A 23,734-nucleotide genomic window follows, 5' to 3' on the forward strand; every position below is an offset into this window, starting at 1 on the left:
AGTCAGCCTCTTATTATGGATAAGGGTATGGGCATGTTACAGAATGCAGTACCCTTCACTGTCCCCATGAGGTACACAAGAGGATCTTATTCAGACTCCCTTTACTGGGAGATTTTACCCAATTTCCTAAAGGAAAAGGTCACACAATAATGGGGGTGTTCCTATGTCTGTTGTCCTAATACTTTTCTTACTATCATGGTAATACACACTCAGTCTCTACAAACTTCTTACAATAACTAATTTGAGTATTTCCAATAGCTTTTTATTGTTATGACTTACACTCTAGACAAACAATTACAACTCTACTCCACTGGATGTTCCTGAACCTCCAGAGTTTAGAGTAATTTGCCTTGCCACCTTAGTTCTCTGATGACGATAGGAAAAAACACTGATTTTTCATCCTGTTTGGCTTTTTTGTTGGACAAATGGGAGTAATAACTTGTAAATTTTTATCAAGATTGTAATTTTAAGATAATTTGGCAAGGGGGAGGAAATAGACATACATAGAAGTAGAGCAGAATAGAGAACATGGAAATCGTCCCACCCAAATGTACCCAATTGATTTTGTATGGGGAATTGAAGTCAAGGCCACACATATGCTAGGCAAGTGCCCTCTCTGTCTTTGAGGCATATCCTTAAGCCCCTAGTTTAAACTTTCTATTTTGAGACAATCTGTCAATATATTGCCTAACCTGGCCTTGGAATTGTCCTGTAGATTAAGTTTTGAAGTTGCAATCCTCCTGCCTTAGCCTACTGAGTAGCTGAGATTATAAGCCTGGACCACCAGGTCCAGCATTGACCACCTGAGTTTTAATGAGGTATAAAGGCTATTAAAAGTAAGTGGACATCCAAAATGCAAGCACACAAGGCTTTAACTAACCCTCAAAGTTCAGTCAGGTATTAACTCAAAATAGATTATCTAAATGTGTAATTTAAAACAAACACTATTTAGAAACACAACAAACAGTAGAATATCTTGTAGATCTAGGTCTACTGGAAGAGTACTTAGATTTGACAACAAAACTGATTTTATAAAAGGAAAAAAATAAGTTGATAAATTGGAATTCACTGAAGTTTATAGCTTTCACTCTGATCTATCTTTTTAAAGAAGAAAAAGATAACTATAAACTAGAAGAAAATATTTTCAAGTCATATCCAACTGAGGATATATTAAGAACTCTCAAAACTCAATGGAATGAAAAAATGAAGTTATAAAATAGGGAAAAAACTAAGAAAAGTCATTTCATGGAAGGGGATATGCAGATGGCAATAGGCATATGAAAAGGTTTTCAGCATCAGTAGCGATTACAGAAATGCAAATTAATATGATGCTCATATGTTACCATATATCTATGAAAGCAATGAAAATAAAAAAGAGTGATGATGTCAAATGTTATTGGTAATGAAGAAACCAAATCTCTCACGCATTGCTATTGTGTAAGGGTATGGTTTAGTATTTTAATTTTTATTTATTATCCAAAACTAAGTACATACTTACTGTGCTACTCCCACCTACATGTCTGGGCATGTGTCCCAGAGGAATGAAAACTATGGCTGTGCAACAACCTGTACAGGAATGTTCATAGCAAACACAGGAACGATCCAGAGGTAGCTCAGCAGAAGGATGGCTAAACAAACTAAGGTAGGTTCATAATATTGGATATTGCTCAGCAGTGTAAAGAGTGGAATATTGGGATGGCTTTGCTGGCATCCTAATGAGTGAGGGAAAAGACAATTTCGTATGGTAGTATCCTGAATAATTTCATTTAGATAATCTTGAAAATAATAAAATCACAGAGATGGAGAATACACTGGTGATTTCTTGGAGTTAGGGATGTTGGTAGTGGGGTCTAGAGCTACACAAAGCAAGCATGAAGATAATGTTTGGGTGATGGAGTGGAGATTATAAGAATATACACAAGCAGAAGCTGGGGATGTAGCTCAGTTGTTAGAGAGTACTTGCCTAGCATACAGGACACCCTGGATTTGATCCTCAGTACTGCATAAAAAGTAGGTGGGGTGCACCTGTAATCTCAGCACTTGGGAGATGTAAGGAGAAGGATATGGAGTTCAAGGTCCTTTTGGTTATATACTAGTTTGAGGCCAGCCTGGCCTACACGAGACCCTCTCTAAAAAAACTAAAAAGAATATATACAAGTGTTCAAATGACATACACTTTGTACTATTGTCATTCATGGCTTCCCCCTATACATACATCTTTTGTAACTATAGTAAAATATCAGAATCAGACAAATGACAATGGTGCAAAGTGTGTTCTGTAATGATTTCAACACAATAATTTCTTTTCAAACAGTAGCTTTGCAGTGGAGTAAGTTGCTAGAAATTCTAACATTTGCTGAGAGGGTATTATACGGGTAGAGTTCTTACTTAGCATGCTCAAGGCCTTGGGTCCCTGGGTCCCATTCCTAGGACATCCAGATAAAGAAATAAAGGCCAAACTCTGAAGTCACCATTCTGTCATGATCATACCTTTAACCCCTTATGCAGTATAAGGAGAAACACAGATGACCACTGTGTTTCTCTTCTGTAATCTAATTATGAGGAGACATAAAAAACAAACCCAAGTTGGAAGACATTCTACAAAGTGCCTGACCATTAATATTTAAAAATGTCAAGGTCACAAAAAAAGAAACATGATTAGTTGTAATAGATTGGAGACAAATAAGAAGATATGAGACTAAATGTGACACAGTATTCTGAGTTCAATCCTGGAATATATAAAGATCATTTAATAGAAAAGCTAGTGAGCTATAGTATATAAATGAGCTTTGCTGGGGTGGCATAGATCAGTGGTAGAGCATTTGCCTAACATTTGTGAACCTCTTGGTTTGATTCCTAGCACCAGAAAAATAAGTAGCTACATATGTACATACATACATCATATGTACATACATGCATAATACAAACTCATCAGTGCTTTTTAGCATGTTAAGATCATGAAAGACAGGACTGACATACTGTCAGACTGGAGGAGCCTGGGAATATCTGGGGACTGGGGATGTAGCTTTGTGGTAGAGCACTTGTATAGCATACATTAGGCCCTGGGTTCAATACACAACATGCAAAATGAATGCATGAATAAATGCATTAAAATAAATCCTAAACAGAAACCATAAATTAGTAGAGAAATTGGTGAAATACAAGCAAACTCTCTAGTTAACAGTGTGTTCTCAAGATTAATTAATTTGTCTTGATATCTCTACCATAAGTAAAGGTGTATGATAAAAGCATACTGTTTACTGTTTTTGCAACTTTTAATAATTTCAAATTATTTTTGTAAAGAAGACCCCTGGGAGAGATTCTTCTTGTTTCTTTTTATTTCTTTATTTGAGAGGGACAGACAGAGAGAAAAAGAGGCAGATAGAGGGAGAGAGAAAATGGGCATGCAAGGGCCTCCAGCCAATGCAAATTCACTCCAGATGCGTGGACCCCCTTGAGTGTCTGGCTAACATGGGTCTTGGGGAATCTAGCCTTGAACTGGGGTCCTTAGGCTTCACAGGCAAGCGTTTAACTGCTAAACCATCTCTCCACCCCTGAGAGATTCTTATGTGAAGCCAAAGTTGGCTCATCACTATGCAAATACCTCATAGGTATCTACTCTACTCATCTCTTCAGTTAGCTCTTTGTCTCAAAAGTACCCTTCCCTAAGAGGATTTGCTCTCAACTGGGCTAAATAGGATGAAGTTAGAAAGTTTCTACCACTATCTCAGAAGAAGAGCACACAGACACTATTCTATCTATTTCATTCAGGTGTTGGGATACAGTATGAATTTCCACATCACAGATTCAATCTTGTTTGGTTAATTGTCATTACATAATTAATTTTTCAAGAAGTGTTTCTGGATTCCAGTGGCATGATTCCAATAAGAATTATGAATTATTTGAAGTGTCATATCAGGACTTTTCTTCTGGACCACAAAACATCACCCATGTGGAGAAGGGATTGCTGAATTTTTGCAGTCTCCAACAACCCCTTAAACTCTGTTTCTAGAATGGAGTAGGCCAACCATAGATCCAAGGCAGAAGGCCAGAGTGTTGGGTAGAGCTAGAAGGTCAAAGATAATGAACCCCAACTGATGGCCTCAGAGGGCTATGGGCTGGTCTAAGAGAACTGCCATATGTAGAGATAGCCTACATCTTGGATAGCAAACTCTTGTTGCTATGACAGCTTCCAAGAGCAGACTTGTTTCATCAGAGCCTGAGACTCAGTTGGCTCCACCCTCTTCCTGGAGTGCTCTGTTTATTAAAAGGGTCTTGCCCTTTATTTTGCTGGGATTAGTCATTATGGGTTGGTGAGCTGCCCTTTTCCCCCTCCACTTCAGCTTTTCATCTGCGCCTTAGAAGGGAGGACTGTGTCTTTGGGCCTGCTGAGAGTCCTTCAAGAGAACTGAGCTGAGAGAAAATTGAGAACAGCTGGGGGTAGACACAATGACATCATATGTTTCTAGCATAAAAGGCAGCTCACAAACCCCAATTCAAGAAGGAGAGAAAAATAATGGGAATTAGAGAAAGGGTCCAAGACTCAGGAACTATGCAAAGGCTGATTATTAGAGATTAGGCTGGGGCCACAAATGCTCCCTGATATATTGGAACTCTTAGTTAGGACCTATTAATCTGTTATTTAGCACTTGCAGACTATAGATTTAATAGGTACAAACACACTGGGACAGACGGTGAAAGCTGTGAAAATGCCCTGAGGCAGTTAGAAGTATGATTAGCAAAGCAATTGGGTAGAGTGTTAGCTTTATTGCAGAGTAAGTTACAGATTAGACCTTGTACATATAGACTCTTTTTCCACAATTGCTGTGTGAGATTGCATGCCCTATATTTAAAAGTAAATTTATTTATATTGGGGGTTGTTTGCTGTAAAAAAAAAAAAGTGTCTTTTATGTAAAACACGGATGTTTACTTGGAGTTGTATGTCCTCATAGAACTAAATGACAAACTTGTTGAGCTTCAAGGGATGTTGTAGCTGATATCATTCAACACTAATTTTACAAATATGTTGATCAGAAAGACGTAGGTGATAGTTCCATGGCCATATAGCTATTAGGTGAGTGTTCTCGCTGAAGTTCCGACCTGCCAGTTCCTAGTAAAAAGCCCCTCAATACTTGTTTTGCTTAGTTTAGCCATGCCCAAAGAGAATTCAGATTTCTATTCCTTTATTACCACTACTGATTGTCAGTGGCTATTACAAGGGAAAAGCAACTATATGTGATGAATCAAACTGCCTCACAAGAATTTTTTCAAGATTCTTAACATATTAATGATGATTTGGAAATGTCATATTCACAGTAAATGACAAATTATAATACACACTTTATTTATCATTCATTCTGTTAATTTTTCTCTCTGTGTTAACCTTTATATATAGGACGACTGCTCTATTGCATCTTTTGAATATATTTTCAACTTTAAATAGCAGCACCTCATGATACACAGTTCTGCTGTCTATTGCAAGTACCTGCCCAGAGGACTGGTTCATATGCTTCAAGCTGAGAAACAAAAGCAGTTACCTTAAATGAAAAATTATGTCTTTGATGAGTAAATGAACCTATGTAGAATGACTACAAAAATTAAACATAATAGAATGAGCATAGAGACACTAAACTTAGAATGAGGGTTATGATTGGAAGTTATAATCAATGTAATCTGTTCAATCAAAACAACTGCAGTGATACCCTTAGATTAGCTCCTGTCAAACAGTCTCATGAGTATTACAACTACTCCTAATAAAGTACAACAAAATAGGGGCTGGAGAGATGGATTAGCGGTTAAGCGCTTGCCTGTGAAGCCTGAGGAACCTGGTTTGAGGCTTGATTCCCCAGGACCCACATTAGCCAGATGCACAAGGTTGTACACATGGATCTGGAGTTCATTTGCAGTGGCTGGAGGTCCTGGCATGCCCATCCTCTCTCTCTCTATCTCTCTCTTTCTTTCTCTCTGTGTCTGTCACTCTCAAATAAATAAGTAAATAAACAAAATTAAAATCGAAAATATTTATTTATAAAAAAGTACAACAAACTAAATAGACTTTGTCAAACAAAATGTGTTTGATGAACTATTGAAAACAAAATAGAATATGATTGAAAAAAGTGTGTATTATTTACACAGAATCATAAAATTAGTAATCTGAAAAATATGAGTTAAAACAGAAAAATATGAGTCAGCTGGGCATGGTGGTGCATGCCTTATATCCCAGCATTAGGGAGGCAGAGGTAGGAGGATCACTGTGAGTTTGTGGCCAGCCTGAGTCTACATAGTGAATTCCATGTTAGCCTGGGCTAGAGTGAGACCCTACCTTGAAAAACCAATAATATAAAGAAAAGAAAAATATAAGTTGAAATGAAGACTTGGTGATGGAACATAATAAGTGAATATATATATATGAAGAAAGAATAAGGTGGAATACTAGATTGAATACTTTCCTCATAAGACACCAGAAACTAAGATTAATAGTTGGATAGTATTGGGGGGAAAAAAAAACAGAGATAAAGACAGAAGGAGAAGTATCAAGTCAGTTTAATGAGTCAAGAAGGGAAATATGTAAGTTTAAGTAAAATGTTATTTGAAGAAATAAAGATGACAAGTTTCTCAAAACATAAGAAAATATGATCACTTCAGTTTAACAGGATTCAGAATTTGTCAAAGAGAACAAAAGACAAAGCCTATATCTTCATATAACATAGTAAAAGTTCTCATTGTCAAAGACAGAAGACTTTTCCAAAAGTGTATTGACAGCTCACTTTAAAATATAACGAGATACAAAGAAAGGGGGGAAAACTAATTTTTGCATGGCTCAGAGGAATAAGAAAAAATTAACCTTTGAACCTAGTATTTTATTTATTTATTTATTTTTATTTGTTTGACAGAGGGAAAGAGGGAGAGAGAGAGAGAGAGAGAGAGAGAGAGAGAGAGAATGGGTACACCAGGGCCTCCAGCCAGTGCAAACAAATTCCAGATGCATGTGCAACCTTGTGCATCTGGCTTATGTGTGTACTGGGGAATTGAACCTGGGTCCTTTAGCTTTGCAGGCAAGTGCCTTAACTGCTAAGCCATCTCTCCAGCCCTGAACCTAGTATTTTATACCCAGCTAAATATTTAAATGCAATAATAACGTGTTTTAAAATGTACAAGACCTCAAAAAGTTTATCACACGGGCTGGAGAGATGGCTTAGTGGTTAAGCGCTTGTCTGTGAAGCCTGAGGACCCCAGTTTGGGGCTCAATTCCCTAGGACCCACGTTAGCCAGATGCATAAGGGAGCGCACGCATCTGGAGTTCGTTTGCAGTGGCTGGAGGCCCTGGCATGCCCATTCTCTCTCTCTCTGTCTATTTGCCTCTCTGTCACTCTCAAATAAATAAATAAAAATGAACAAAAAAAATAAAAAAAAGTTTATCACACAAGGGTTATCTTCAAAACAAAACCAATAAAACAGAATTTAGAATAAATATGAGTAGTTGAATTCTCCAGAAGCCATCATCCTTCCTCGTAGTTTGGTGGCACCTCCAAGATAGGGTTCTTTGGAGGGATCCAGCATGTAAAGTTCAAATATTACTTATCTCAAGTGGCTTGTTTCTGCCTTTGATTATACATAGTCTTATCCTTCATGTTAAGCCTCTAAACTATCGAAGGGCATAGTATTATCCATTTTTTGTTTGTTTGTTTGTTTTATTTTTCAAGGTAGGGTCTCACTGTAGCCCAGACTGACCTGGAATTCACTATGTACTCTCAGGGTGGCCTCGAACTCATGGCAATCTGCCTACCTCTGCCTCCCGAGTGCTGGGATTAAAGGCATGCGCCAGTATTATCCATTTTTATATTGCCAGGAGTACCTGTCTCAGAGCTGTTTACATGGAAGATATTCATTAAATGAAAGGATGTGAGCAAGGGAGGAAGAATGGAACTAGAGGCTGAGACAAGAAATTAAGGTTGTTTCCATTAAAGAGAATACTTGGTCTCCCACATTTCTATGAACAGAAGACATTCTGATATGTGACAATATTTTGTGCTGCACATACTTTATTACCTTGTTGTCTATGAATGGCCCTAAAATAAATGAACATTGTTTATTTCACTGCAAAAATATTAAAAGTATCCAATTAGTTTTACTTACTGTATCCATTTTCTTGTTTTTTTTCCAAAACCACAGAAATTGTGGCTGCAATTTGTTAACACATCTCTAAAGGGCTGGTACAAACTTTCTTCCTCTTTATCAAGGTAGTTACTCAGGTCTTTGGTCCCCAAAAAGATTTCACTGAAGTTATAGACATTGGTGGACTTGCCCAGCTGTTTCTGTGGCCCTAGGGATCAAAGTTGAGTGATCTTTCAGTTTGCTTGCATAGGAAGTATTATTAACAACTGAGCCATCTCTATGGACCACAAGGTAGTTCTTTTGCACATCTTTAAAAAATTATTGAGGGCTGGAGAGATAGCTTAGCAGTTAAGGCATTTGCCTGCAAAGACTAAGGACACAGGCTCAATTCCCCAGGACCCATGTAAACCAGATACACAAGGTGGCACATCCATTTGGAGTTTACAGTGGCTGAAGTCCCTGGTGCATCCATTGACTCTGTCTCTCTCTGTCTGCCTCTTTCTTTCTCTCTCAAATATATAAAATTTAAAAATGGGATTTTTTTATAATCATGGAAAATGTTAATAAAAATTTAAAAATTTTAAAAAAATTAAAAATCTTTACATTAAAAATTATTTATTCATTTTCAAGCAGAGATAGTGTGGGAGAGAAAGATGGGGGGGGGGAGAGAGGCACAGAATGAGTACACCAGAGCCTCTTGCCACTGAAAACAAACTTCAAGTGCATGTGCTACTTTGTACATCTGTCTTTAAATGTGTACTGGGTAATTGAACCTAGGCCATTAGGCTTTACAAGCAAGTACTTTTAACCATTGATCAATCTCTCCAGCTCTCTTTTGCTTATCTTTTGCTATATAACAAGTACCACTGAGGGAGTATCGTAATTGTATTAGACAATTTTCTACTTCATTAACAAAATACATGATGAGCAAGTTATAAAGAAAAGAAGTTTGATTCCTAATTTCAGAGGCAGAAAGTCCAAACAATGAAGACTTCCTTGACTGCAAGACATCTTAGCAGACATCATTATAGTTGGAGTATTAGATAGCGAGCTTACATGTTGAATCAGGAAGCCAGCTCTTAGTCTTACAATAGCTAACTAAAGGTCCACGAAAACTATCTTAATTTCTTCCAAGGGAAGTGCCTCCAATGTTTTAACTACTTCAGATTTGGCTTGGCCTTTTGAAGTTTCTATCACTTCCTTGTCCTTGTATCACTACACTGAGGTTTAGGCTTCCAATAGAAAAATCTTTGAGGGGAAAAAAAAAAAACCACTTAAACTTGACCATTAGTACATACATATCAGTGTCTAAACCCTAAGAACTCAGCCTTGAATCATATGCCATTGCTTTGCTAGGAAGAGCTGGGGAATGGGTAGAGCTCCATATCTATTTCCCTTTGGAATTATATGTTGATGTTTGGAAGGAAGCATAGCAAGAGACACCAAAGTTCAGATGAGCCCCGCAGATCTTTCTTTTAAATTTCCTATAGCAAATGTCATCTTTCTTATCAATCAAAAATGCAGAAATGCTACAGTAATCATGTAAAGCCAGATGAACAAAGCTGGTGCATGCGTTTGCAGTGGCTAAAGGCCAGGGTGTGGCCATTCTCTCTCTCTATCTGCCTCTTTCTCTTTATCCCTCTCTCTCAAATATATAAATAAAATATTTTTAAAATGATCATGCATATTTAAGAGATTTTCCTATTGGGGCTGGAGAGATGGCTTAGCAGTTAAGCACTTGCCTATGAAGCCTAAGGACCCCAGTTTGAGGCTGGATTCCCCAGGACCCACATAATCCAGATGCACAAGGGGGAGCATGCATCTGGAGTTCCTTTACAGTGGCTGGAGGCCCTGACATGCCCATTCTCCCACCCCCTCCCTCTTTCTCTTTCTGTCTGTCACTCTCAAATAAATAAATAAATAAAAAGATATTTACCTATCAACTGTTTTTCAAACTTCCTATAGTTATCCTTTTGTTGAAAATCCCAAAGAAAAGGGCTTGGCAGAACAGAAAATGGCTATGGCAGAGTACCAAAACACAGACAGGGCACATGCATATTCTTAAGCCAACATTATCACCAGCACCAAATATCCACAGAGTGTGTCATTATTCATTGGTCTATGCTATTGCACTCCAATTCACTTATTTATTGATTTATTTTATTAATTAGTTTTATACTCAGTGAATACAGTCAATTTGGTACCATTGTTAGGCTCATCCATGTCCTACCCCCTCCCCATTGGCCCCTCCTTGTTGAGGTATATGGGTCATGCATTCTGGAGTTAGCCCACAGTTATTGGTAGGATAAATGTCTCTGCATATCATGAACCAATGTGTGGCTCTGACATTCTTTTCTCCCCCATCTTCTGCAATTTTTTTCTTTTTTCTTTTTTCTTTTTTTTTTTTTTTTTTTTTTTTTTGTTTTTTTGAGGTAGTCTCACTCTATCCCAGGCTGACCTGGAATTCACTCTGTATTCTCAGAGTGGCCTCGAACTCACAGCAATCCTCCTACCTCTGCCTCCCTAGTGCTGGGATTAATGGTGTGTGCCACTACACCTGGCTTCCAATTCACTTTTTAGTCATAATGTTTTAAGACTGAGTTGAGGTTGTTAGAAGAAACTCTGACATGTAATTAGCTGAGCTATTACCCAGTGTGGTAGTTTGAATAGATGGCCCCCAATATATTCAGTGTTTTATTAGTTTGTAGTTTGCATCTGAAGCCACCTGGCTGGAGGTGGTGTTACTGGGAGGATATTAAGGGGTGGTCGTGGGTTTGAGATTTTAAACTGAAGATATGCAAAGTGTGCCTAGCTGGAATTCATGAAGTGTGCTGCGCTGTGTGTTTTTTGGCTTGTGCCTTTCTCTCTCTCTCCCTCTCTCTCTCCCTCTCTCTCCTTGGACCTGTGAAGGCAGGCCAGGTTCTTTGGCCATTATGAAACTTCCCCTGGATCTGTGAGCTCCAATAAATATCTCTTCTTCCATCAGTGTGCCTGGTCAGAAAGTTCATCTCAGCGAACCTGAAGCAGTTATACCCAGGTATGCAGAATTCTTAGTAACATTTACAAGAAGTTATGTAACATTTGGGGTACACATGATTTAGTTCTTTCAGTAGTCATGGAGCACCTGCTCGGTGTGTGCTAAACCCTAGGAAGTGCCTAAGTATACATACCAGTGTAAAGTAATTGTTAGGAATACAAGTAAATTGTTCAATATGGGGGTAAACTATCCCAGTAACACAAAAGGATGGCTTCTTGAAAAGATTACTTTGGGAATTGGACTTAAATGGAAAAAAATTTCTAAAGGCAGAGGCATTTTAGGAGGAAGGACAGTTTGAGTAAAAACAAGAAGAAATTTCAGAATCCATTTGTCTGAATAGCCTTTGTGTACTGAGTGCTATGCACAATGTTCAGTGTTTTATGTGCATTCTCTCACTTAATTGCTACAACAATCTCATTAATTATAGGTGATATAATTGGACTTTGCAAGTTAGGAGACTAAGGCTCATAGCAATTAAGTAGCTTAGTCACCTGCTGAACGATGGCAGAGAAAGAATTTGGACCCTGACTGTCAGGCTCTAAAGCCCATGTTTTTAACCACTGAACTCTGTGCCATAGAAAGAAACCCATGACTGGGGAAAAGAGTAGGACCATGCTGTGGAGAATTTAAGATGCTAAGTGAAGGATCCTGAACTTAAAGTAGCAAACTGTAGAAGAAAAGATAAAAGGATTTCCTATAATACTTAATGAAGGGTCAGTAAGGGATCCACATGTAGGGAAGAGATTTGAGCCATCCATTTTGTTCTCCTTTGTGTTCCATCCTTACCTAGGAGGAGACTTAATTAAATAAAAAAATTTCCCATTTTATGCTTATAGCACTTATTTGAGTTTGACTTCTTGGGGGTCTTTTTTGTTCTGTGTAATTTCTTGCTACTGTACATGCAGAGTAATGGCCAGAACTTGAACTTCATCATCCAACTGGAAAATGAGATTGCTAATTACAGGTCCTGTTGTTTTTTCTTGGACAACTGAAGCTCATGTTATCTTTTTGATTCTTTCTTGATTAAATTTTTAAAACCATTTTTACAGGTTCTTAGTTTTAGAAAGAGGATTTATTGATTGTCCATAAACTGGAAGACCCCTCTTTACCTCCTTTACCATTTTGTTTGGGATCCCTTAAGGCATAAAGTCTTAGAGTCTTTAGTCTCTCTAAGCCACAGTCGAGTCTGAACTTTTACTTAAAAGATAACTTAAGGAGCCCCTAGTAAACATGCTGTTCCTTTAGGAAGAAGCATGAAAAATGTATGGAAGTGGGTCATGAAGTACACACAATTCCAGGAGCCACTGCTGAGACATGGTATATGAGGCAGAGTGTAATGACCCTGATAAAGAGACAATTCAGGCCATTTTAAAATGGATCATGATTTTCATTGGAGGCCTGAAGATGTTTTGGATATACTAGGTCTGTGCAGAGGGTACCATGGAACACTGTTGGCTCATAATAAAAGGTTTCCCCTGGATCATCAGCCAAGCTGGAGGGATGGGAAGTGGAAATCAAGAGGCTATTGTCACTGGTTATGGATATCAGATGTGAACTGCAGATGTTTGATGTTTACCTGATGGCTGTTGATTTCATATTGGTCTAGTTTCTCCTTGTTATACCTTATAGCAGTGGAACTGTTTACTCTGTGCCAATATATGTTGAAAATATGTAACTTGTTTTGATTTTATAGGATTCACAGTTAAGATACAGTATTAAGTCTCAGATGAGACTTGGGAATTTGGAACAGTCTTAAAGTTTACAAAAACTATGGGGGACTTTGAAGTTAAATGGAATACAATTTTCAATGTGAGATGATCATGAGTCTATTAGGAGCCAGGGATGAAATGTGTTAGTTTGAATGTATGTTTCCCATACTTTATGGTGTTTTATTAGCCTTGTAACTTGAATCTCCAACCAGCTGGCTAGAGGATATGTCATTGGAGGTGGATCCTGGATTCCAGCCCTAATGTGTATTTGGGAGCAGATCAGATTTCTAGCAAAAAGGTATACAAGGAGGTTTCAGCTCTGCCTGGACCTCTGCTGCTTGCTACACCTTGGTGCTTGTTGGTTTTGTATTTGCTGGCTGGTGATGGTTTCTCTATGCTTGGATGTGTAAAAGCAGCTTCTTCTGCCACTGATGGAACTTTACCCTGGAACTGTAAGCTTGAAATAAATCCATTCCTCCCCTAAGCTGTGCCTGGTTTGAATGTTCATCCCAACAATGTGAAACTTACTTCAATGTCTAGTATATTGCAACTACAAATTTCCACAAGAGATAGAATATGGAAGAACTGGAAAGCCAGAGTATAGGGGAGAGATTCTCAGAGCCATATTTGAGAAATTCATGTGGGAAATCTAATGCAAATCAGAGTTCAAGCCCAAACTTCCCATGCAGATGCTGGCATAGCTTGTAGGCTGGAAGTAAATAGAACCTCAGAGGCTTTGGGGAGACTGAGGAAAATTTAATTTTGGTATACTTGGCTGTTAATTCATGTAATATGCTTAATTGCTATAGTTAGTTGGTTTTATTTTATTTTATAAACACTATCCTTTGATATAGTGTGAGCAGAAAATCATAAAAACGTACTATCTAGAAAGTACTATAGTTATTGTATCATGAGATCTCCTAAAGACACATATCAATCATCATGATACCAAAACTTATCACCACAATACTTTATTACTAATCATTTCAATGCAACACAATACTAGCTAAGCATTTTTCTCTTGCTAAGATATCTTCTGATCTTGTGGTTCCAAGAAAAGACTGCACCTCCCAAAATTAGATAAGCCCTGAGGACAACAAGTAGCTTCCCTGAACCTCAGAGGAACTGATTGTCATTCTATACCTGTCTCCATCTCCTTCTACCATACTTCTGCCATTCAGAGCACTGTCAACTTGCCAAGTATTGGACAACTATGGGTCACCAATAGCCCACAGCCTGCTGAAATTACTTAAGCTATTCGATTATATGCCTGCTCCATGTGTGTTCTTCAATTTACCTATTCCCTCCTATGAAAAAATGCAACCAGTGTTTGTCCCCTGATCCTTTTGCATCCTAACTGATCCTATAAGACACCCATGTTGTTGTGCATGGTGTGGAATGGTGTGCTTACTTCTAAGAACTGTGAATAACAGAATGTAATTTCAATATTATTTGTGTGTGACTATGTTACCTCACTATACCTGGATGGTGATGATGGTGATGATGATGATGAAAAAAAATCTCCATTTAAAAAAACATGGAGCCGGGCGTGGTGGTGCATGCCTTTAATCCCAGCACTCAGAAGGCAGAGGTAGGAGGATTGACATGAGTTTGAGGCTGCCCTGAGACTCCATAGTGAATTCCAGTCAGCCTGAGCTAGAGTGAAACTCTACCTTGAAAACCAAAAGAAAAAAAAAAAAAAAAAAAACACCATGGCAATTATGTCAACCAAACCAAGATTACAGAAAATTCTTCAAAACCAATTCTCAATGTTTCCTTTAATTTCTTTAAAATATGGTATTCCAGTTTCAATTTTATCCAATTTACTAAATGGAATGAATTTTCTATATTTGTTTAATACTTAGTTTCTTCCTATAAAGTACTGAATTGTATATTTTTGTCTGTTATTCATTTTTCCAATGAAATTTTCAGGTAAACTGGATGTAACTGGCACATGAAATTAAATATAAATATACATCTTTTATAGGAAAAAATCCAGATCTAGGGATTTGGTGATCTGATACAAAATATCCAAAGTATAGCCCACAAAAGTAAGTGAATATTCATTGGAAGATCATAAATTAAACTTTACAGATTTTAAATTTAAAAGCCTTTTCTCCATGAAAGAGTATGTTCAGAGCGTAAAAAACACATCATAAACTCAGAAAAACTATTCCTAAATCACATATTCAACAAAGGATTTCCACCTAGCTTATAGAAATATCTTGCCAAACTCAACAGGAAAAAACCCAGACATATGCAATTAGAAAATGAGCAAAATAAATGAAGAGACATTTCATCAAAAAAGACTCACAACTGAGCGGTAATAAACATGGTAGAGCATGTACTTCTAAGGAAATGGGATGAGTCCTTAGGATATATGCCTAGGAGTGCTATAGCTGGCTCATATGGTAGATCAATTTTTAGCTGTCTTAGGAACCTCCACAATGATTTCCACAGTGGCTGGACCAGATTGCATTCCTACCAACAGTGTAGAAGTGTTCCTCTTTTTCCACATTCCTGCCAGCATTTATGATCATGTTTATTGCTGCTCAATTCATAACAGCTGGGAAATGGAACAAGCCTAGAGGTCCCTCAACTGATGAGTGGATAATGAAGATGTAGCACATTTATATAATGGAGCTCTACTCAGTGGTAAAGAAAAATGAAGTTAAGAAATTTGCAGGAAAATGGATGGATCTGGAAAGGATTATACTAAGTGAGGTAACCCAGGCCCAGGAAGCCAAGTTGCCGCATGTTCTCCTTCATATGTGGATTCTAGCTAAAGATGATTGGGCTTCTGTGTGAGAAGGAAAAAACTCAGTAGCAGAGACCAGTAAGTAAAAAGGAGATATAAAGGGAAGAGAAAAGAAGGGAGGAGGGTACTTAATAGGTTGGTATTGTATATATGTAAGTAGAAGAATAGATTAATGGGGGTGAAAAGGCCCAAAGTGAGGGCAGAGGAAGAGATTGAGTAAAGGAAAGGTGGAGGAAGGGCTAATAAAAATCTAAGAGGATGCAAATAAATCATATAGAATCCTTCGGTTTCAGACAATGGAACACTCAGGAGCCATAGATCATTGTTAGAAAATTTTCAGTGCCAGGGATGGGATACCTCCAGTGAGTTGTTGGCCAGGGAGGTCCCTGATGCCCCCGAAACATTATAGGCTATTGCCGAGGCCCTTGGTTTCCCACCAGGAGTTGATGGTAAGACCCTATTGCTGAAGACTCCACATACTTGGGCTGCAAGGCTACTGAAAAATCCTGCTGGAACTGAGCTGATAACCTCCTCCATGTAGACCAGCTGACAGAAAGATGAAAGAAGCCATTCTACATGTAGTTCAATGGGAGAAAGAGATACCACAAGTGAAGATACTCAACAGTGGACACTGCAAGCCTTATAATTGGCCAGCCAGGCCAAATGAGCCAACTGGTGCAATAGTGGCATGTCTGTCATGGTGAAAATCAATTGCCATCCAATTGGACTGGAGGCCCGTTCTATGTGGGGGAATACATCCCTGATACTTAAAACTTACAACAAGGGTAGTCATGAGCCCTAGGGGTGTAACATCTGCTGATGTCTGAATAAGTGTATATACTATGCTTATCAAACTGCCCACTAATCATTTCTCTTAATATTTATGCCCTTATATTAGCACTGCTCTCACTTTGGGTAGATAGTCTTCTCTTTTCAGATGGTGGTGACCTTAGCATGACTCAGAAGATATTATAGTGCTGGAATGAAGTGACTGGAGTAGTGAGTAACATCTCACTCACTCCTTTCAAGGCTCAGGGTCTAATGTGGAACAGGTGGCGGAAAGAATGTAAGAGCCAAAGGAAGGGTAGGACTCCTTACAACGTGCTCCTCCAGACACAAAATGGCCTGGATATCCTGACACTACCTATACACCATCATAAGAGGAGGAAAAGATCATGACATCAAAATAAAGAGAGACTGATTGAGATGGAGAGGGATTATGATGGAGAATGGAATTTCAATGGGGAAAGTGGGGAGGGAGGGCAGGTATTACCATGGTATATTTTTTATAATCATGGAAAATGTTAATAAAAATTGAGAAAAAATAAAAAAGAAGACTCACAAATGAAAAATAAGTACATGGAAGTATATTCAATATTATTAGACTCACTTAATACAAGTTAATGTTATAATGAGATATTATGAACCTATTAAATGTCAAAATTATAAACATAACAATAGTAACCCAAATGTTGAGAATATGGAGAAATTAGGTATCTCATATTGGTCATAGGAATATAAAATGGTCTCTCTGTCTGGAAGAAAGGATGAGAATGTCTTTTCTGTCCATTTCCTATTTTTTAGTGGTGGGGATTAAATACAGGTCAAGTACTCTACCATTGAACTTAACCTGTCCTATTTTCTTATAAAATTAAAAGTGAAATTAACATAAGACCTCGGAATTTTTCTCCTGAATATTTATTCCAAATAAATGAAAATGCATTCTCACATAACAATATGTATGTAAGTGTTCACAGTAGCTTTGTTCAAAATGACCTCAAACTGGAAACAACTTACACATCCTTGATGGCGAGACTATATAACAAACTTAGTCTATCCATACCATGGAATACTATTGAACAATAAAAGAAATGGGCTATACAACCTATGTGTGTATGTGAAGGTTTGATTCTCAGTGGAAAAAGCCAATATCAAAGAGTCAATACCATCTGATTTGGAAATGACAAATACTGAGTGGTTTGCAGGGAACAGGCACAGGGGTGAGGAGTGGGTGTGACTATAAAGGAGCAATGTGAGTAAATGCCTTTGTGGTGGTGATTATATGTGTCTCTCTCACACCCACAAATTCACCTGAATGCTGGGCAAACTGATTAAGTTCTGTAGTCTACTTAACTGTACTTTTACTACAATCATATAAAGTATCACCACAGGAGAAAACCAAGGGAAGCATCTAGTGAACTGTGAGCTATTTTTGGAATCTTTGTAGGTCTGTAATTATTTTAAAAATATTTAAAAGTAATACTAGTTTTAAATGGGATAATGTTAAGTTACAGAGTAATTTGAGGCTTTTATAATGTTAAGTATTCATTTCTATACTCATTTATTTACTTTAATTTTTTTTCAGTTCCTTATTTAGGTATCATTTTTTAACCAAAATAGAGTTTAATGTTAGCATGTCTGATTTTTAAGGCAAAAGAAGTTATTTTAAGCAGTTTGCTTCAAATTCTGCACATGATATAAAGGTTATTGGCTACTTAGATATTCCAGTAGTAGTTTTTTTTTTTTATGTGTTTGTAGTGTACTATATGTTGTGTGTGTGGCATGTGTATCCACGTGTGTATGCTGACATATGTGCCTCATGTACAAGCATGCAGAGGCTAGAGGAAAATGTTGAGAATCCTCCACTATTACATTTCTGTCTTACTTCCTTGAGTCAGAGTCTCTCACCAATCCTGAAGCTCCCTATTTATCACTCTTTACAGCTCAAGGATTGGGTTACTGACATGTGCTGCCATACTTGGCTTGATATTGGAGCTAAGGATTAAACTCAGGTCCTCATGCTTACACAACAAGCACTCTTATCCACTGAACTAGCTCCTTAGCCTCTTACATTAGTTTTATTGTGATATTTTATTGTCACCTTTGTGTAGTTAAAGATTTTATTAGAAGAATATTATGACTTGGCATAAAATGTGTAAGGTTGCAAAATCAAAAGTCAGCTTAGCCTATCTGGAAGCTTTCCTGCATTTTAAAAAATATTAAAATTATAAAAGACTACAAAATGTTATGTTTTTTGCTCTAAAGAGGCATCTGTATTTTATGAAGCAAAGAGAAATGAAATTAGTTTTAAAATATTTATAGTGCTGGAGAGATGGATTAGGGGTTCAGGCACTTTCCTGCAAAGCATAAGGACCCAGGTTTGATTCCCCAGTACCCATATAAGCCAGATTCACAAGGTGGCACATGTGTCTGGAGTTAGTTTGCAGTGGCTGTAAGCCCTGGGGTGTCCATATTCTTTCTCTCTCTCTCTCTCTCTCTCTCTCTCTTGCTTTTTCTCTAATAAATAAGTAAATGGTAAATATTTAAAATATTTACAGATATATTAGTTATTTATGTGTGTGCAGGTCCATTCATGTCTCAGCATGCATGTGGAGGTCAGAAGACAATACTCAGGTCACGCCTCACCTGTCTACCTCATTCGAGACAGGGTTTATCACTCTGGATCTTGTCTTTGCTCTGCTCTCCATGAGCTTCTGGGAAAGTCTCCTGTTTTTATCTCCCATCTTTCCATCTGAAGCCTGCCATGGCTTCTGGCTTTTCATATCGAGGCTGAGGATCAAATTCAGGTGTTCCACATTGAGTAGGGAGTGCTTTATCCACTGAAGCCTCTCCTAGTCCCTCAATCTGCTTTATTTTTAAGCAAATAGTCCATCTGGACTCATTTCCCTTCAAACTGATTGTTGCATGGAATTTTTAATCTTGGGGACTCAAATACACATCTATTCACCCCAAATAGAGATCAGGTGGTAGACTAAAGCAACAATTTACCAAAATCTAGTTTTGGTGAACTAATGTTTATTGGGGTTACTAACAGAATGAATGAGGGGCTACTTACAGGAGCATGGGTTACTCAAAGGCCACTGCATCACTATAAAGTCCCTGTAAATCCTGGATGGTGACTTCATGGAAGCTGTATCATCGTCTTCCACCTTTAGTTAACATTTCATTTCCTATATATAATCTAGCATATTCTAAGCTCACTTGCAGCTGGGCAGGGGCCAATATCTTAGATCACAGGTGGGGGTGTTCCTTCCCCTCTTCCATCTACTACAGTGTCAATAGTTCCATTATAATGGCCATAGAGCTGGAAATTACTGTATTGTTCTGCATCAAAGTTGCCATGGAAACCAGATCAAAGCATTTTTTAACTAGAAGATGGCATCATGTTATGCCCAGATGTAAAAGCCATATAACTCTGATAAAGAACTTCCTTTGTTAATAACTCAGGCAATATCCAGGCAGCAGTGGCATAGAAATGAATCCAACAGAGTCACTGGTACAACTACTAGGTAAGCTTGTCACACCTCCATAGATTCATCCCAAAATGAGATAACAGACCCAAGTGGATTCAATGTATGACATAGATGCAAACAATAAGGTAAATATGGTTATAGTTCTCCGAAATCCTAGTCCCCCAGGGTGACACTGAATCAGAAAGCCAAAGTGGTAGGTTGCTATTGAGGAAATCATTTCTAAGTATAGTCAAGCATCTTTCTGCATCCATACCCTAAACTGAAGGGAGATTGACAGTTCCATGTGCCTTTGACTGTAGACAATAAAGTGGCGTTAGGAGAATTCCTCACCAGACTCCTTATATTCCTCTGTGCTGACATCAATTTCAGGGGGTTCTCCAAGGCCCATGAGAAGAAAGACTGGTCATTGAGGTACCATGTAGTTGAGCTATTTTCCCATACCATTAGCATTTTCTTTAATTCTGGTTTTCTGGCAATTTTTTTTTTCATTTTGTTGCATCTCAACATATATTTGTTGTTCTTCATTCTTAGAGAATATATGTACTGAATATAGAATTCTGGGCTGACTACTATTTTTCTAGCACTTTAAAATTTTGTTTCTCCTTCTTCTAGCCTCCATCATTTCAAACATTATTCATACCAGAAATTTTCCTCATTTGCACATAAAGTATTGCTTTTCTCTGCCTGTTTTCATGGTACTTTCAAATTGCATGAGTTTTTGTAACTTTTATTTATTTCTTTATGTGTATATGGGTATGAGTGTGCCATGGAATATGTGTGTGGAGGTCAGAGGAGTTATCTCTAGGTAGGGTTTCTTGCCTCTTCAAAGGAGTTTGGCCTGTGAGCTTCAGATTCTCTTGGCTCTACCATCTGTTGTCATGGACATGCTGGGATGACAGACACACGCACTGCTTTGCATCCAGCTTTACATGGGTGTAGGAGAATTGAACCTGGGTCAGCAAGCTTTGCTATCAAGTGCTTTAATGGCCGAGCCATTTCCCCATTTTTGTAACTTTGATGTGCTTCATTGTGACATTTCCATACATGTGTATTAATTCCTTTGATCATGTCCATCCCCTCTTGTGCCTGCCTCATCTCCCCTCATCCTTTCCCTCTAGTAGTTCCTTTTCTACTTTTGAGTATCTTGGAAATCCAGAATAGATTTCAGATGCGAGAGAAAACATGCAATTATCTGTTTTTAAGTCTGGCTTATGTTGTGTGATATGATGGTCTTCAGTCCCAGAAATTTTACTGTACATGCAGTGATTTGGTTCTTCTTTAGGCCAAGTGATACTCTACATATGCATCAGCTTTTCTTTACCCATTTATCTATTGATGGATACTTAGGCTGATTCTGTAGCTTCACTATTGTGAGCAGTGATGTATTACACATAGGTGTACTGTCTTAGGGTCCTTCAGATATATAGCCAGGAATAGTTCAGAAATATCACATGAGGGCACTATTTTGTGAGGAATCTCAAAACTTATTTCCATAGTGACTGGACTAGTTTACATTTCCATCAACATTGAATAAGGGTTCATCTTCGACTCCATCCTCACCAGCATTTGTTGTTGTTTATTGTCTTCATGGTGGCCATTCTGATTAGAATGAGACAGAATCTCAATGTAGTTTACACTTGTATTTCCCTGACAGCTAAAGGTATTTACTAATGTATATTTTGGTCATTGTCCTTCTGTTAAGAACTATGTGCTCAGTCTATTTGCCCATTTATTGATTGCATTATTTGTTCTTAGGTTGTTTAACCTTTGGCACTCTTTATTGATTCTAGGTACTAATCCCAGGTTAGTTGTTTACTTAACAAAGATTTTTTTTTCCCATTCTATATACTGTTTCTTCACTCTGTGGACTGTTTCCTTTGCTATAAGAAGCTTTTTAAATTAATAAATCCCATTTGTCAATTTTTGGGGTTGTTCCCTGTGCCAATGGAGTCCTTTCCACATGAGATCAGGAATATTGAGAATAGGATGACCTTAGTGTTGGAGCCCTTCTCAGAAAGTCTTAGCCCACACCTATATTAGAAGTGTTTTCTTCCAACAATTTCAGAGCTTCCAGCCTTACACTGAGATCCTTGATCCATTTTCAATCAATTTCTGTATAGGAAGAGAGATCTAGTGTCTCTCACTTCCCAATATCCCTGTTTGGCCTAAGCCCTGTCGTTTAGTTGTTCATACCAGTGATATTCTTGGTATCCTAGTATTTGGTGGCTTGGACTTGTTTTCTGTTTAAAAAAATGCACGGTGTGCCATGCCTTCCCTCAAGCCACAGAATACCTTTAGACTTTATCTGCTTCTGTTCACTTTGCAGGCTCTTAATTTTGTTGTTTTGTTATATTTTGTTCAGAATCATTAGTTACCATATTCAGGAGGGTAGGGATCAATAGGAAATTATCCAGCCCTAGTAGAAGCAGATGAAACCATCCTGCTCAATATTTATTCATTTCCAGCCATTTGTGTTTAAAATATGGGAATCTGTTGAAGTTTGGCAGTTCATATTTCCTGTAGCCCCTTTATCATTTGCCACAGACCCTTTGCATTCAGTTTGTATCAGAGAGTGGACAACCCCTCCCAGATTCCATAACTATTCACAATTGTCTCATCATGCCAGACACCAGTTAGTTGTTTCCCCCCGTGAATCACTAAGGTGATTGGTTCTTTTGAATTGTGGTGTCTAACTCTGCAGAGACCTTAGTTGATGCCTCTATCTAATGAGATTGATAGCAGAGAGATATGCCTCTGAGAAGAAAATATCTCACGTCATAAATCTTAGCTCAGTCTTAACATTGCTTTCATTCTCAAGAAGCATTCCTGCTTACAGTCCTCAAGTGCTCAGAGTGTTTGGGGACATAAAGAGAGAGTTAAGGTACATCCTGATCACATGTACTTGATTAAGAGCTTTAACTATTCAGGAATTTCACCTCAAAGTTACCTTAACAACCCTGGTTGGCACTGGACTACTGCTCATGTCTCCTAGAGGCAAATGGGTAGAAAATGGTTGCCTGAATTCTGTGACATAGCCAGGGTGAGGTCTTGAAAGGGCACATTGTAATTTTTCATTTTAATAGAGAACTCATGCAATTGTCTCTTTATATTAAAAAGCAAACACCTAAAATTCTTTAGGGAAATGAAAACTCCTGAACCCTAAGATAATACCATTGAGAGCTTCCAAAAATGAAAGGCTTTTGGTTCTTCCCTTATTAATGACATGCATGATATTAAACCAGGGGTACAATGTAAAAAACACACTTGCATGCAGAAGGCCTACTGGTATAGGAGATATTTTGATTTCCATAAAATGTATCATCAATAAGCTGGAAAGTAGTGAATGATTTTGCATGTCATTATTATTAGAAATAGAATAGGGTCAAAGTTGCAATATTTGTTTACTAATAAAACTAAAACATGTCTTCTTTTTCCTTGGCTTATGGACTTGGTTTATAATCAGATGAGGGTAAGTCATAACTTACAGCTTCTGAGGAGATTAAGATGATACAAAGTTTGAATAAAAAAAAATCACACCAAATTACTCTAGTTCTTAATTTTGCCTGAGCCATTAAAACTCAATTAGACACAGAGCAAATTCTTGTTTATTAGAAGGTTCAGAAGTCTTACAAATGAGTATTTGCATGGTTATGGAAGCCCATTTCTTTCAACTCCATGTAGTCTTCTGCAAAAAGGCATTGCCTTGTTGCAATAAGCATGTTTTCCATGACTATACTCATTCACGTTGTCAAAACAGCCCTAATCATTTACAATCCAATGATGTAAACTGTTTAAGCAAATGACAGTATGAGCCATTAGCCAAGATGATGTCTTCTGAAAG

The sequence above is a fragment of the Jaculus jaculus genome, chromosome X (genome assembly GCF_020740685.1).
Source record: "Jaculus jaculus isolate mJacJac1 chromosome X, mJacJac1.mat.Y.cur, whole genome shotgun sequence".
In the NCBI taxonomy this organism is placed as follows: domain Eukaryota; kingdom Metazoa; phylum Chordata; class Mammalia; order Rodentia; family Dipodidae; genus Jaculus; species Jaculus jaculus.